Raw genomic sequence first — 18,134 nt, 5'->3', positions numbered from 1 at the left:
ACAAAGGTTTACATATCTAGATCCATCCCCCAGACTACGATTGCTTTAGAATAGATATGTTGTTTTATTTATTCATTTTATTCCACAGCAATTTTTGATCCATGCCAGACTCTGACTATTCATTGTTTTTTATGCCCCAGAACTTATCATGGAACCTGACTTAACGCAGACATCTGATAAATTTTTGATGAACAAATTAATGAAAGTGGGCAAAAAAAAAAAAAAGACAAGAAGGAAAAGGCACACACACAAAAAAAAAACAGAAGTAAATGCACTCACAACTCTTTTCTTGGAAGTTTTCAAAATATTGTTAGGGAGAAAAGCTACAGGCATATTCAAATGAATTGTCACAAAGCTCTTTGTGACAAACCATCCCAATGCTGAAGGCTACCTGAATTCAGAAGAGACACTCTAGAGAAGGTAAAGTTTGAGGTGAGTATTAACATTTGTTGCCTTTTTTTTTTTAAGCTTTTTATTTTTGGCATGGGACAGTGGAGAGGTAGGGGGTTTATGGGGGAGGGTTAGCATTAATCAAAGCTGTCCAAAGAGAAATATGACATTAGTATATCCACTCAGAGTGACCTGGACATTCCAAGGGACTTACAAACCTTACTCCCATCTTAATTAGTATGAATTTCTGACAGTTGTATTTCTCCTCTGACAACTTATCTTCCTCAGACAATGCTGACCTGCGCATATCCATCTCTTGTTATAAAAGCCCAAGTTCACTTGCCCTCAGTAGAATTCTGGTTCCATCCAACTGAACCTGTGTTTTCTGGTTTATATTTATTCTGCCCACAAATAAAACTGTCTTTGCTTTTGATGATTTCTTGGTTTATAAAAGCAACAAAGTCTCAATCTAGGACTTCTCCTAGACCAGTGAGTTTTAAATGGTAGCTGCCTAAGAATTTTTTTAAGCATGGGGATTCCTGGTCCTACCCTATACCTCCTGAACTACAATCTCCTGGGTACAACCAGGGAATTTGAATCTTAAACATTTCTCCCTCATGTAATTCCTCTGCCGTTAATCTGTAGAGAACACTGCCTTAGGCTTTATTGTCAGGAAGATTGAACTTTAGTAATAACGGTAAAGATGTTATGACTTCATGGAAATGACACTTCTTAGTAGAGAGTAAATGTCAGTATCTCAAAGGTCATTGTTTTCTTGCTGATGTCTACCAACTGCATCTTTTTTCCAGATACTGGTCACCCTCCAAGACTTCAAGATTTGGGACTTCAATTGACAATAGAGTAATTTAGTAATTTATGGAAGAAATATAAGTTAATTGATATTATTTGCCTTCTTAGATTCTTAGACATTTGAAGCCTGAGGTGCTTTTCTTCTGAGCTACATCCACAGCCTTATTTATTCATTTACTTACTTACTTACTTACTTATTTAAGATAGGGTCTTGCTAAGTTACTGAAGCTGGCCTTGAATTTGTGATCTTCCTGTCTCAGCCTCCAGAGTTGCTGGTTATTGTTACATGTGCCTGTTCTTGGATTTCTGAATGCATCATCTGTGCCTCTAGAATCTAGAAAGCTTATCATTACACCAGCTCTGGTATGAAGTTGCCCAAAGGTTGAGTGTTGTTTTATTTTGAACACAATTTTACAGTCTTGAAAAATCAAACTTTTCCTTAAGTATGCACAGTATTTTAAATTCAGAGAGCCTCGGTTATTTATATTGGTACTCCAAGTTGGGAGGTCCACAGATCATCAGTACCAATGAGTGCATGCCAGACACCACGGGAAACAGAGTATTCCAAAACTTAAACTTTTTTATTCTCCCTACTGTCATAAAATGTTCCCTATATTATAATACTTTTATAACCATCAGGGTGGTAAATCTTGATCACTGGACTGAACTATATACTTAGCATATATAACATAAAAATATGATTATTCAGATGCTCAGGAACAAAATATGGACTTCTCTGACCCTAACCTCCCAAAAAGAAACAATTCTTCATGTTTTAACATGAATAGGTTTGATTTACAATGATAAAAATTAATGAGCACTTACAGTATACCAGGCACTATGCTAAGCACTTTAAATACCACTCTTGATTTATCCTCAGTGACAGCCTTTGATAGAGGCTCCATTATCATCCTCATTTTACAAATGAGAAAACTGAGGATTAACTACCCAAGGTCACACAACTGTTAAATAACAGAGATGAGAGTTGAATGTGTGATCATCAGTCTCCAAATCCTGGGCTCCATGTTTCCCCCAAAATTATCAGGTCCTGGTGAACTGGAATGAGCCCCAGGCTGAGATCCAAGAGATAAAAATGTTCTTGTTTCAGCTGTGACACAAAGTAACTGGGTAGTTTTGACCATGATATTTCCCCTTTTTGGGTTTCCATTTCCTCTCCTATAAAGAGTGGTAATTGGGCTACTAGATGAATAATAAAATTGCTTCCAATGCCAATATACCGCAATTTAAGAGCGGACACTTTGCACAAAAAGGAGGAATAGGGAAGACAATGAGAGCCATCTGGATGTGAAAACGATGAATGGCAAAAGCTGTGGAGGGATAGTCTCGGATTAGCATTTAGCGCCAGGGGCCCACATACCACATTGCCAGTCTCCTGTAAATTGCCTGCAGCTGCACAATCTTGAGGCCACTTAGAGCACAGAACCCTTAGCAAACCGTTCAAGGTATTTAGCCTTGGGTTTCCCTGGGAGCCCATCTAGCCCCCATAAAACTAGATGCCTTGTAACTTTGCCAGCTTTGCTATTAGAAGTATAAGAAAGTTTTCTTTTTGTTTGCCTGCAATTATCACTTCATCCCTGATAGAAAGGAGGACTTTGCAAAATATATATTTTTTTTTATGTGGGGGTGGCAGTACTGGGATTGAACCCAGGGACACTTAACCACTGAGCCACATCCACAGCCTGTTTTATAATTTTATTTTGAGAGTTGCCAAGTTGTTTAGGGCCTCGCTAAATTGCCGAGGCTGGCTTTGAACTCGAGATCCTCCTGCCTCAGCCTCCCGCCAGAGCCGCTGTGGTTACAAGTGTGAGCCATCTAGCCAGGGTGCAAAATCTTTCTTGAGTTGCTGATTGTGGAGGATTTTCACATCAATCAAAACGTGAAAACTGTCTAGAGGAGTGACCGTGATGCCATGATTAACAAGGTTGCTTCCCTTCTTCTGTTACCTCCCCTACTCATGCTCCCAATTCACAATGCTCTTTGCAAGATTGCCTCTGGTTTTTAAGCACTTACATTCTCATTATTGCTATCTGCTGTTATTTAGCAATCCTACGGGGTCTGCTTTTCACTCTGCTGGCTCTAGTTCTTCTCTCCGACCTTCCTGAACCCAAATGTCTCCCCGCACTGACACTCCCAGAGGGCAGTGCTGGAGATGACCACTGAGAGGATTTCATCGCAGAGCCCAAAACCAAGGGCTAAATCTAACCATTACACATTCTCCTTCTTAAGAGTTTTCAAAGCCATCTTTGCCACTGAGAGTTTTCCGTGGCTGTAATTCTGCCTCAAAGACCTGGCTTCTCTCATCATGTCTGACCCCCTCCCTACCTATATGGATCCTTAGTCTCTAAGGTTACCCATTCAAACAGCCTGGGTCTATATGCTGGTGTGCATAAAAACTGGCTATTTCTCTTGCCTTTTCTTCCAGATCATGCCCAGAGCCTACTCCCTCATTCCCACAAAGGCCCTCTGCCACCGCACATTACTTTACAGAAAGTGACTCTCAGCTCCACTGGCTGCTACCCAATCTTACTACAAATAAGGGACTTGAATACAGGTGGGGCTCCGTGTGACTCAGTTTCAACTGTGTATCCTTCAAAGAAAGAAAGTGATTCTCATTCTGACTCTTCAAGTTAAATAAAAGATTTCATTAAAAAAAAAAAACTTGAAGCCTTACATCTTATTTTTTTTTCTTCTGCCATTTCTCTCCATCCCCTAAATATCTTGCTAACTATTCAAAATCTTTCTCCCTGTTCTTCTTCATTATTCATTTCTGGGGGTGGACGTGAAGGGACGGGGAAGAGATACCCAAGAGTCTCATCTTCACATACACTCCTGTTTTCTTAGTCTTCTCCCAAATGCCCTTTGGCAACAAGTAGCATATTTTATTTATTTATTTGTTTATTTCCTTTTTTATTTCTCCCCCCCCCCCTTTTTTTTTCTTTTTTTCAGTACTTCTCAGTCCTTTTTGAAATAGCCCATTCCCCATTCTCAGGTAATGGGAAAGAAAAGGGCACTGTGAGCGCTCATGTGTTAGGACTTGTGCTCCTTGAACAAAAATCAAAATTTTTGACTAAATTGGAACAACCAAGACAAATGAATTGCTGCAGACTTCTGCGGGGACAATTGTCATGCCTGGAGTGCTAAGGACTTAAAAGAGAGAACATGCCAAGAACAAAGTCCTTTTTGACATAATAAAAGGCATGATTGAAAAGAGGTTGAATTTGAGAATCATACCTGAAAAAAAAATGACAACTGTGAATTGATTTGAAAGCAACAACTATTAAAGGAAACTCAAAACAACTATGTACTACAGATGAAAAAGAATCTTCTGAACAGTATATTTGTTGCTCTGGGCCATATTCAGGCAACAGAACAAACAGAACTCAGTATAAAGAAATCTAATCCAGCTGAGTGTTGACACCAAAATTCATATGCAAGAAAGCCCCTGCACCAGTTAATCAATTGCAAACAACAAAAAAGATCTTGACTAACTTAAAATGAAACACTTTTACAAAAATATAAAGAAATACAAAGAATGGATAGAAAGGTTTAAATCTGGCCTTTTCTCTCTCCTATTAAAAATACTGAAATAAATTTCTTCTAACTATAGTTAAGATCAACACTAAACCATTAGTATTATCTGCAAACTATGGAAGGTCGGGCCCTTTCTGCTGCCAGCTATTAGTTCTGCCTCTCTCTCCCTTGTCTTCCAAGTTACAATCACATCCAGCCATCTCATTATTCCTCAATCTCCCATTATTTTCTAGCCACAGGGCCTTTGCACATGTTCTTCTCTCTTTCTACATGTTCTTCCCCTTATGATCCCTCCTTCAATCAAGTTCTCATCTACTCATTCTGCAGGAAAAAGATCAAGATGATGCCTTTCTCAGATGAATTTGGAGGAAGGGTCATGGGAAAGTGCCTACAGTGAAAACTCAAGACATAATACTAATGTCCTATTATTTAGAATTTTGAAGATAAATACCAAAAGAAATAGCTAGATGAGTTCAAAGTCTTCACCTCTGGAGGACTGGGGACAGAAGAAAACAGGAAATAGGGTTGGAGGGTGACTGCTACCTTTACAATAAATCTTGAGAAATTACTTGATTCTGAAAGCCACATATACATATGCCTTTAATTTAATAAGATAGCATTTTTCAAAACAGCAAATATGATAAGGAGAAACGAAAGCCTTGAAGATAGAAGTGAGATCAATGTATGTTCGAACGTGTGTATCTCTTAGAGATGGATCACCAATTTGACCTTCTATAATGATGTACTATTTGAAAAAGAAAAGAAAAACCTTTTTACCTAAAATCTTTTTCTTGCAATTATCATCTTGTATCTTAAAAAGCATTCCTGCTCTGATTTGGATAAGTGTCTCTAAAGGACCAAATGTTAAAGGCTTGATTTGCAGTCCATGCCACTATTGAGAGGTGGTAGAACCTTCTGGAAGTATAGCCTAAGGTGGAAGTTAGGTCACTGAGGTCTTGCCCTTGAAGAGGATATTGGGACCCGGGCCTATCCCTTTATCTCTTTGTTCTTCCCAGCTGCCATGAGGTGAACAGTTTTCTCTGCCAGGTGCTCCCACCCATGCTGTAATGCCTCACCACAAGACCAAAAGTAATGAAACCAACTGACCACAGACTGAAATCTCTGAAGCTGTCAGCCAAAATCAACCTTTCCTCTTTATAAGTTGTTTATCTCAGGTATTTTATCACAGCAGTGGAAAGCTGACAAACAAGGTCCCCATTTAAAACTGTTTGCTGACAAGATACTGGTAGTTTCCAGGAGCAGTAGGTCTCTGGAAAAGGCTCACCTAAAAGGATTCCTTTCCCCAAAATGCATCAGAATTACTGGTGCCATTTTCTTCAAAAAAAAATATTTTTTTGATAACCTATCTATGTTATAAGGCAATGATTTCTGATAGAGAAATAAGAAGATCATGAGCTGAAGCAGAGAAAGTATAAACTTGGGAATTGGGAGAAGTGCGATTTAAATCTGTACTGTCTATGGACACTGGCTACATGTACCTATTGAGCACCTAAAATGTCCGTGGTCCAACTAGAGATGTACTGTCTGTATGAAATGCACAAGTGGGTACTGGAAAATTGAAAACACACATGTGCTTTGCACTTTACTTCGGTTGGACAATAATGCTCTGGTCTTAACGTTCTGGCATTCGGGGACGGCACGGTAGTGCTGGGATATTAATGCGAATCACTCGACTTCTTTGGCCTTTGATTTTCTAGATTGGAAAGACCAGCAGATCCTCAGATCCTCCCTTCGATGGCACCCCGCCACCACTCTGAACATCCCCTCTTGCCACCATCAACCCCAAGTAAACCTCTTCTACTTGGACCCACCACCACTGTGTGTCCTTTGCTGAATGCTTTGAAATGGCCCCATTACATCCTAACCCCTGCACTACAAAACCCGGTTTTGCAGAAGAAGAACCTCAAGCTTGACGTGGTTAGGTAACTTTGGGAGGCTCATAGCCAGGATTTGGACGACCTAGGATCCATATCCCTCTGTGCTTTGCTTCCCTTTACCAAAACCAAACTGGCAAATCGTAGCCCCAACTTTTGGGGTCAGTATGCCTTTTCTGTGTTATTTTTCCATCCCGGGATCCTCAGCTCCTGAAAGGGATAGTTAGTTAACTGCCTGTGCCTGTTGTGATTTAGATATAGAGTTCCCCAAAAGCTTATGTGTGAGATCACATAAGCAGGCTCAGAGGTAAAATGATGAGATGGTGAGAGCTGTGACCTAATCAGTGGATTAATCCCCTGCGAGGGATTAAGTAGTTGGTAACTGAAGGCAGGTAAGGTGGGGCTGGAGGAGGTGGGCATTGGGGGGCTTGTGCCTTTGAGGTTTATATTTTGTCCCCTGGTGGGAGAACTCTCTCTGTGCTTTTGATTGCCATATCCTGAGCTGGTTTCCTCCTCCACACCCTTCCACCATGATTTTCTGCCTCACCTGAGGCCCACAGCTATGGATTAGGCTGTCTATGAACCGAGACCTCTGAAACCGTGAGCTCCACATAAACTTTTCCTTTCCTAAAATTGATCCCGACAGGTCTTTTGCTCACAGCAACCAAGAAAGCTAACATGAACAGTGCCATAATATTCTGAACTTCTACATTATTTGGTATAAAGCAAAGATTACATTTTAAGGTATGCCTGTAAAATAATATGGAATGCCTTTTTTAAAAATAAATGCAAAAAAAAAAATGCCTACACGGCCACTGTCCACTTCAGAGGAATAACTGAATTGTTATTCCAATATCGTTGCCTTAATTAAAAATGATGACTGAATTAGAACAAATTTTATATTCCACACTTTAATGGTTATGTCAAAATAAATCCTGTCGTTATGTATGACTCAAAAGAACCAACAAAAAATATGAGATTAGAAGGGTCAAATAACTCATAGAAGATAAAAACTGTCTATCTCATACTAGACAAAGGCACCAAAGACATATATGGGAGAAAAGATAGCCACTTCGACAAATGGTGCTGGGAAAACTGGAAATCCATGCACAGCAAAATGAAATTAAGCCCCTGCCTCTCACTCTGCACAAAATTCAACTGTAAGTGGATCAAGGACTTAGGCATTGTTATGCTCGAGTTCGGGACCCCCAAAAGACCACCAGAGACCAAGATCGATGTAAGCAGCAAAGAGGTGTTTATTGCGAGCTAGCTCGGTCCTCCGTACGCACACAGCAACTAGTGACACTGAGAGGCCCTGAGCCCAGGTTTGCAGCAGTTTTATACACTCTTTGGGGAAGGCGGGGACTTCACATACATCATAGCATCTCTTAGCAAATCATCACACACCGTGGGAAAATCGTAAAACATGATTAGCATATTCACTGGCGGGAACAAGTTGGGTAGGGGTGATTGGTTACTACAAGAGGGGGATTCATTTGAACTTATTGGTTTAAACCATGAGGGGAGTAAGTGCTGAACTACGTGGTTTCCCAACATGTTATCAACCACCATAAACTACTGGGAGGGTCATGTGGCATCCCAGGTATTTTCCCTGTCTTATGCTGATTGGTGGCTGCTAGGGGGCTGCTATGGGTCCTCACCTTGCCTAACTGAGTCAGGGACACCTGGCTCCGCAGATCTCTCCTGTTATTTGTAAATAAACAACTCATCAGGGTGGGTATATGCCTAGGAGTGCTCTGTGGGTCTTTCCAAGGACAAGGGTCAGGCCCCCTTCCTTGGACAGGCTTTGCTCTGAGGTAGAGGCTGGTTTCTCAGCATTAGACCAGAAACCTTGTGCCTAACAGAAGAAAAAGTAAGTCCACATCTATATCATGTTGGCTTAGGAACTGACTTCCTGAACAAGACTCCCTAAAGAGGAAGAAATAAAATCAAGAATCAACAAATGGGATGGAATCAAACTAATAAGATTCTTTACAACAAAGGAAACAAAGAGCCCAGAGAATGAGAGAAAATCTTTGCCACCTGCACCTCAGATAGTGCATTAATCTCCAGGATATATAAAGAACTCAAAAAAAAACTTAACACACACCAATAATAATAATAATACAATCAATAAATGGGCAAAGGAACTGAACAGGCACTTCACAGAGGAAAAAAAATATGATCCATCAACAAATACATGAAAAAAATATACAACATCTCTAGCAGTTAGAAAAGTTCAAATTAAAACTACACTTAGATTTCATGTCACTCTAGTCAGAATGCCAATTATCAAGAATATAAGTAACAACAAATGCTGGCAAGAATGTGGGGAAAAAGGTTCACTCATACGTTGCTGGTGGGACCGCAAATTGGTGCAACCACTGTGGAAAGCAATATGGAGGTTCCTTAAAAAACTTGGAATGGAGCCACCATTTGATCCAGTTATCCCACTCCTCGGTTTATACCCAAAGGACTTAAAATCATCATCCTACAATGATGCAGCCACATCAATGATTATAGCAGCTCAATTCACTATAGCTAAACTCTGGAACCAGCCTAGGTGCCCTTCAACAAGTGAATGAATAATGAATATGTGGTACATTTACCCAATGGAATACTATGCAGCCATAAAGGGAAATGGAATTATAGCATTTGCTGGTAAATGGATGGAACTCATACTAAGTGAAATAAGCCAATCCCAACAACCAAAGGCCTAATGTTTCCTCTGATATGCAGATGCTAAATTACAATAGGTAGGGGGCCCTTAGGGAAGGTTAGAAGTGCTTTGTATTAGACAAAGGAGAATGAAGGGAAGGGAAGGGATGGGGAGTGGGAATAGGAAAGATAACAGAATAAGAATCAGACATTACTTTCCTATGTGTGTATATGAATACACGACCAATGTAATTCCACATCATGTACAACCAGAAGAATAGAAAGTTATACTCCTTACATATGGATAATAGGTCAAAATGCATTCTAATGTTATGTATAACTAATGAGAACAATTTTAAAAATTATAATTTATACTTAAAAAATAAATTTTAAAAGTAGAAAAAAAGATAAAAAATTGTCTTCTAAACCTAAACCATAGTCATTTGAATTTCTGTGGTACAAATTCATCCCTTTTATTTATCTATTGTTTTGTAAGACCAGAGAACAAGATATCTAACGGACATGAGCCCACCTGGACCTGGCATGGAGTGGGTACCTGTAATCCCAGCTACTCAGAACTATGAGGTAAGAGGATCATTTGAACCCAGGAGTTCAATCCCAGCCTAGGCAACATAGCATGAACCCTTCTCAAAAACTAAAATAAGTAGATATTTAGAAAACCCAATCAAAAGACTTCCATTGGCCTAAGATATGATCATTTAAGCATCCAAAAAAAATAATAACAATATGTGATTAAATTGTAGCAGATATGGAGCTGGGGTTGTAGCTTAGTAGTAGAACATTACATATAAACATACACACACACGATATTGCAAAACCCATCCTAAAAACAAACCAAAACACACAATTAGTTAGCATCAGAATTTGCTGTATCACCAACCCATTACTCTAAAAATGGACAAAAAAGAATAAATCAAGCTTCTAGCCCAGCTTTTACATATAAAGATATTTCAGCATGACCAATTGTTGCTGAGGGAAAAGTCTTTTGCAGAACATTTCTAGCTATTAAGTACAGAAAGATAAGGTCAGAAAATCAGCATTTGGCAGCCCCTAATAAAATAATGGATCAAGGTAATGATCATCACAGAGCATTAGATAAAATTTGATGAGGAGCTTTGAAAGGAAGAAATCGGGCAGACACATTTTGAAAGTGGAACAACCAAAATTACGTGTCTCCTCATGATGCAATAAAAAAATACAATGCATTTGCTTAAAAGATGGGTTTGGAGGTCGCTGAAGTTCATCAAGTCTCCAGAGTTCTAACTTCCCTTAGAGGCTGGAGAAAAAGTTGAACAACACAACATCAAAAGACACCCATCAGCCACATCTAGGATATAGCACATTTTGCAGGACAATAAGTTTGGTTTATTCACAAAATAGATTTATTAAATTTTCTTTAACAAAAATTTTAAAAGGGAGAGAAATGAATTAAGAATATAAAAGCCAAATGCTCTGTGAACACTTTGGATACTCACACAAACTCTTAGAAAAATTGTGAAATTATCAAGGAACCTGAAAATGGACTGAGTATTAATGTAATAAATTACTGTTAATTTTGTTAGTATGATAATGACAGTGTGTGCATTTTTAGATGTTCTTCTATGTTATTGATGCCTAATAAGTGAATAATTCAAGTTAGGTGAAATGATATTTGGGGCTTTCTTTAAAATATGAAATATAGACCAGCAAAATTAATACCATCATCATTGCTAGTAGCAGGAACAGGAACAGGTTTAGAAATAAGATTAACAAAGTGTTTACAATGTAAAGACTAGAAAATAAGAATATCAGGGTTCATTATATCTTTATCTCCTTCTGTATATGTCTGAAGATTTCTAAATGCGATATAAATTAAGCCCCAAATAATTTGGAAGCAAGACTCATGATGAGGTAATGATTCAAATGTGTTTCACCATTTTGATCTAAAATGATGTCTATCTCTATTCTAGTGAGTGATTTTCTTGTCTGCTTCTGAAAGCAATTTCACAAAGGAGAACTGAGTTGGAATTATCATTTTGGGTTATCCATCCACCGAGGAACTTAAATGATTTGATCACCAAGGTTTTTTCTGGACTATTTTGAGAGCTGTTTTGCTTTTTTCTCAATGATAATGATTAGATTAGGGAATGGCTTTTTAATGTCATAATAATAGTTTGAATATGTAAGTATTAATTTTAAAAATAATTTTAAAAGACAGCTTCATTATCTGCAATGACTACACTTAACATTTGACCGCAGTGATTATACAAGGTCAGAAATGTTCAAAAGCAATCAATTTTATGAACAATAACTGAGAAATAAATGAGGATACTGCTTTAATAAATTGAAAACTGCTTTAATAAATTTCCAGAGAGAGTGATCTCATAATTCCTGAAAATTTTTTCTTGCTAATAGAAATCCAAGCATGATTGTCTACATGGCTCAGGTCACCAGATAATCACTTGATTTACCACGAGACACTTGTTGCCCTATAACACGGCAAAGGTTCTTCTAAAGAGGAACCTGGTACTGTATAGACAAAAAGAAAAAAATTGAAGGTCCCCCACTCTTGAAACTGTGGTATTAATGATACAGATCAGATACTTGACAACCTATTGAATTATCCATTACACCCCATTTTCCACAACACAGAGGTAAGATAAAGCATAATCCACTTTTGGGTGTTTTTTTTTTTTGTGGGGGGGAGGGGGTTGGTTTTGTTGTTGTTGCTATTTTAGTCTCAGTTCACTATTTTTTTCCACAACTGCAGGTCAAAACAAATTAGTCATTGAAAGTAATGTTACTGTACCCTTTTGAAAATTTATCTTTTGATGATTTTTGTATCTTTTGATAATTCAATTGCTAAATTACCATTCATATGATTTGTTTCTTAAACTATTTTTTTAAGGCAGGGACATTTTTCATACCCAATGTTCCATTCTTAGGTTGATTTTAAAACTCCAAGTTAACTGTTTTTTTTTTTTCACAAAGGAAGAAATATAACTTTCAATCAATAAAATAATTAAATATTTGTATTGGAACATGACAGATAATTCACTACAACTCTAGCTAGGTTTAAGGTGAAATATCTCAGTGATGGCTAATTACCTTAACAATAGAGATGAAAAGCCACAGTTGCAATGATTTGCCTTTATTAAACAATGTAGTTTTCTTAATTGCACATCATAAACCAACTGTCAATAATTTCCCATGTTAAAAGATGTCAGATATAGAAGAGAATAGAATTTGATACTGAATTTTTAAAGTTTTTAGAAATGTCCCTGATTACTTGTCCTGCTTTGCAAAGAGAATAACTGTACACAGATTTCAAATTTTGAGAGTTTAGGCAGTCGCCTTTTGTTGTACTTATCCAAACCCTTTCAAAGTAAAATTCTTGATCGGCTGAGGAAGTTGGAGGTCTGTAAATTTGAAACAAAAAAAATTATTTGTTTATTTACTTATTTATTTATTGGTATTGCAGATTGAACCCAGGGGCACTTTACCACTGGGCTACATTCCCATCCCTTTTTAAAAAATTATTATTATTAGAGCTTTATAGTTACACAGAATAGTTGGGTTTGTACTGACAAAATCATACATGCAAGGAATTCCATTTCAGTTCAAAATCCACCCCTTTTCCCTCTAGTCCTCTCACCCCTTCCTGGTTCTCCTTCTCTGCTAGGCCTCCTTTGGCACATCTATTTATTATATCTGGTGAGTTTGGCTTATTTCATCTAGTATGATGTTCTCCATTTCCATTCAATTACCAGTAAATGCCATAATTTCATTTTTCTTTATGGTTGAGTATAACTTCATTGTATGGTGCTGCTATAAACACTGAGATGGCTGTATCACTTTGATATGCTGATTTTAATTCTTTGGGGAAATTATAAAGGAGTGGGATAACTGGGTTATATGGTGGTTCCATCCCTAGTTTTTTGAAGGATTTCCACACTGCTTTCCAAAGTGATGGTACTAGTCTACAGTCCCACAAAAAATGTACAAGTTACAAATGTACCTTCTCCTCCAACATCTTCACCAGCATTTATTATTGTTTATATTCTTGAGCATTACCATTCTGGCTGGAGTAAGATGAAATCTTAGTGTAGTTTTGATTTGCATTCCCTGGATTGCTAGAGATTTTGAACATTATTTCATATATTTATTCGCCATCTATGTTTCTTCTTTTGAGAATTTTCTGTTTAGTTCTTTTGCCCATTTAATGATTGGGTTATTTGTTTGTTAATGTTCAGTTTTTTGGTTCTTTTTATATTTGGATATAAATTCTCTACCAGAAGAGTAGCTGGCAAAGATTTTCTCTCATTCTGTAGACTCTATTCTTCATGCTTTTAATAATTTCTTTTGCTATCAGAAGCTTTTTTTAATTTGATGGCATCCCATTTATTGATTCTTGATTTTATTTTTTGCACTTTGAGGAGCTTGTTAAAAAATTCAGTGCCAACATGAACATGATGGAGTGTTGACCTTCTGTTTTCTTCTATCAGTTGCAAGGTTTCTGTGTCTAATTCCTAAGTCTTGCTCCATTTCAATTTGAGAGGTAGGGTGACAGATAAGTATCTAGTTTCATTTTTCTACATATAGCTAGCCAGTTTTGCTAGCACCAGATGTTAAAAGGGCTCTTTTTTCTCCAAAATATATTTTTGGCACCTTTGCCAAGTATCAGCTGGCTGGAAGTAAATAAGTGCTTTGCTATGTCTTCTATTCTGGTCTTCATGCCTATTTTGATATTAGTACCATGCTGTTTTTGTTACTATAGTTCTGTAGTATAATTTCAGATCAGGTATTGTGATGCCTCCTGCGTCACTTTTCTTGTTCAGTATTGCTTTGGATGTTCTGAGTCTCTTAACCTTCCAAATGAATTTAAGAATTGTTTTTTCTAATTCTGTGAAGAATGTTGTTGGCATTTTGATGGGGATTGCATTCATTGAATCTGTATATTGCTTTTGGTAGTATGAACATATTATTTGGGCCTATCCAAGAATGTAGGAGGCCTTTCCATCTTCTAAGGTTGTCTTCAAATTCTTTCTTCAGTGTTCCATGATTTTCATTGTGGATCTCCTTTTTTTTTAAGAAAATGTTATTTATTGCCCAATTGTTAGATTAAGATGTTTTAAAGTAATTTAAGCCACTTTTAACATTCATGTGAGGCCATATTATTATTTTTAATCTCCTTGGTTAGATTAGTTCCCAAGTTTAGGTTTTTTTCTTATTGGTGTGTTGTTGTTATTATTTGAAGTTATTCTCATGGGAATGGTTTTCCTGATTTCTTCCTCACCTGAATCACTGTTGGAGTATGGAAAAGCTATTGATTTTGTATCCTGCTACTTTTGTGAACTCATTTACAAACTTTAGAAATCTTCTGGTGGAGATTTTTGAGACTTCTAGATATAGGATAATTTCATCAGCAAGTAGATATAGTTTGACTTATTTTCCTATTTGTATCCCTTTGATTTTCTTATCTTGCCTGATCATTCTGGCTAATGTTTTGAGGACAATATTAAAGAGTAGTGGTGAGGGTGGACAGCCTTGTCCCAATTTTACAAGAAATGCTTTTAGTTTTTTTCTATTGAGTATGCTGTTAGCTGCAGATTTGTTATAAATAGCCTTTATCATGTTGAAGTAGGTTCCTTCCATCCCTAGCTTTCCAGAGTTTTCAACATGAGTGAATGTTGGATTTTATTGAAGGCCTTTGCAACTATTAGGCGATTTTTCTTCCTTGGGATCCAGAGACTAAATGGTCCAAGTAAAATGTTCTTTGTGCCCATTTCAGTCTCTCTGGTTCAGGCATCCACTGGGAACTTTATCATCAGCTACTGGTAACTTCCTTTGTGAGTTCCCAATTCCATGTCTGTGTTCACAGCCTCACAAGTTGCATGAGAACAGCTTTCAGCACCTGGGAACATTTTCCTCACCTGACAGCATGTTCTGCACTTGCAGAGGGCTGGCCGGGGGAGGTGCAGGGGGTGCAAGTTTGGAGTTGATATTACTGAGATGCTTACTCTGCCAAATCTGTTTCTATTAAAATCAGCCTCCTTCTGTAAACCTCAGGTTTCCTTAGGTCAATTTTTATTATTCTTTAATTTCTTTATCCACCAGCCACAGTTCTCTTCTGTGTGTTCCCAGCTCCACTCTGTTGGCGGTAGGAGCTGGCACATCACTGAGGTATTAATTCTTCTGCTGAAGTTACTGACTGCTGCCCCTGGCCCACGAGGGCAGCTGGACTTAAGGTCACTCGTGTGAATTTCCAGGGACACCAAATAAAACACAGATACACACTGTACCTTTAAACAAGCTTCAGGATGGTTCCTCTGCTATGAGCCTCAAGCTCCCCAAATGGGAGAGCGAGGAATAGTCATGAGTGGCTGGAGAGAGAGAGAGAGAGAGAGAGAGAATGACAACATTCAGAAGTGGGCTTTTATTGGGAGGACCCTCATTCTTAGAAAGTTCCATCCAAAAAAGGTAAGAAGGGGTGGAGTTACAAGGGCCATAGGGCAATGCCTACCTCTAAAGACGCATCCTCAAACTTCCAGACCAGCAATGTCCAAGTTACTAGAGATGTAATGACAGTCAAAGCCCCTCCGAGTCCAAGAAGGAAGACGAGAATCATTCAGAGAAGCTCCCCACAACTGACTTTCTGAAGCTCTATGAATGTTTTTCTATTATAGTTTAGTATTTCAGTGAGGTTCCTTTGTCACCTCACTGAGGAGCAGTCTTCCCTGTTTATAAGTCTGGTACGGAGTCACGGCTGGGCCAAGCAACCTTTCTCTACTCTGCTCTCTTCCCCTTCCCTAACTCCAGTATTTTTTATTTTTTTAAATTTGAGATTGGGTTTCAGTAAGTTGCCCAGGCTGACCTAGAATTTGCAATCCTCCTGCCTCAGCCTCCTGAGTTGCTGGGATTACAGGCAAATGTCAGGGCACCCAACATGATACAAAATATTGCTTTTGAATTACTTCATAAATTTCCTAGCAGGCTCTAAAATCTCTACTGGATAATTCTGAGTTGAAATGTGTGAGCTTTCCTTGAACTAAATCTCCAAATACGGGGGGAGCCACGGAGAAGCGACCACAAAGCAGGGAGAAATGTTGCTGCGGATTCTGTGGAATCCTGCCGGCTGAGCCCCCACTGAGCCCCGGGCTGAGTTCGGGATTTCAGACGGGGAAGGAAGCGGTACAGTTCTATCCCCCACAACGGAAACTCCACCAAGGAAACCAGCGGCCACCATCTTGGAGAGCTGAAGTAACCACCGCCACTCTCCGACAGATTGCAACAATAAAACAGGTGTGTGTTACTCAGCTCATCTCCCATACAGCGGGGAATTCGCATAAAATCTCTCCTAGGCTTTCCGGGGGAGGGATTATCAGAGCGAGCCTGCATAAAGACTCGGGGAAAGCTAGAGACACCTGACCTTCAACTCCCCCTCCCATCAGCGGTGAAAACAAAACCTGTCTTGCCAGCGCTGGGGGAGGGGCAAGTGGAAAAAATCAAAACAATAGAGTGCCGGGGTTCCCAATAGACACCCTCCACACCCAACAAACACCAGGCACAGAGTATAGTTTGAGCTGCCGAGAGGCATCACTCAGGGGAAATCTGGTCTAGCAGGAGAAACCAGGACTAGCAGGAGAAACCAGGACTAGCAGGAGAAACCAGGGGACTAGAGGCCAGGCCCGCGCGACTGGGTGGCTGGAGACCTCTTGCCCGCCGGCGACCAATCACCCACCGGCTGCCCACGCGACTGGGCGGCTGGAGACCGCCCACCCACTGGCAACCGACCGCGCAACTGGGCGGCTAGAGATCGCCCGCCCACCGGCGACAGCCCACCCGCTGCCCGCGCGACTGGGCTGGGCAGCTGGAGACCGCCCGCCCGCCGGCGACCGGGAGCTGAAACCAACCAGAGACAATCCAGTCCCACCCCCCCCATTCGGACACCCCGGCAAGGAGCCTGGGGCCCGCCATAGCAGAGAGGTGATGTCACTGGAGCTCTGCCGTCGGAATTCCTTCCCAGCAGAATCTGCTTTAGCAGGCATAGTCTACCAACACAAAGGAGAGACAACAGAGATATACAAAACCAAAACAAATCTATAGAAGAGAGCAGAAACACAACAATCAAATAGAGCTGGAAAGTAACGTGAACATCATGAAAAAACAAAGGAAAAAAGGATTACAAACAATGCAGGACAACTTAAATCTACAGGAGGACCTAGAAGCATCAGAAACAGGGATAGGGAAAGAACTCAAGGCATACCTAACTCAGATGGAAAGGAATATTAGAGAAGACATGAGATAGCAAGTCCAAGCAATAAAAGTATATTTTGAAAATGAATTAAACAAACAAATTCAAATGGCAAAGAACGAGCTTTACCAGGAGATAGAGATCTTAAAAAAAAATCAAACAGTAATCCTAGAAATCCAGGAAACCATAAACCAAATTAAAAACTCAAACGAGAATATTACAAATAGACTAGATCAAGTAGAAGTCAGAACATCAGATAATGAAGACAAAGTTTATCAACTTGAAAAGAATATAGTCAACACAGAAAAGATGCTTAAATCCCACGAGCAATCTATTCAAGAGATATGGGATGTCATTAAAAAAAACAAACTTGAGAGTCATCGGGATAGAAGAAGGCATAGAGATTCAAACCAAAGGAATGGACAACATATTAAATGAAATAATTCTAGAAAAATTCCCAGAGATGAAAGATGGAATGGATTGCCAAATCCTGGAAGCCTACAGGACCCCAAACATTCAAAACCGTTATAGACCAACTCCAAGACATATAACTATGAAGATAGCCAACATACAGA

Source organism: Marmota flaviventris, chromosome 5, assembly GCF_047511675.1.
Source record: "Marmota flaviventris isolate mMarFla1 chromosome 5, mMarFla1.hap1, whole genome shotgun sequence".
Lineage (NCBI taxonomy): Eukaryota > Metazoa > Chordata > Mammalia > Rodentia > Sciuridae > Marmota > Marmota flaviventris.
The sequence above is the reverse complement of the archived record's forward strand: the minus strand, read 5'-3'. Positions refer to the sequence as shown.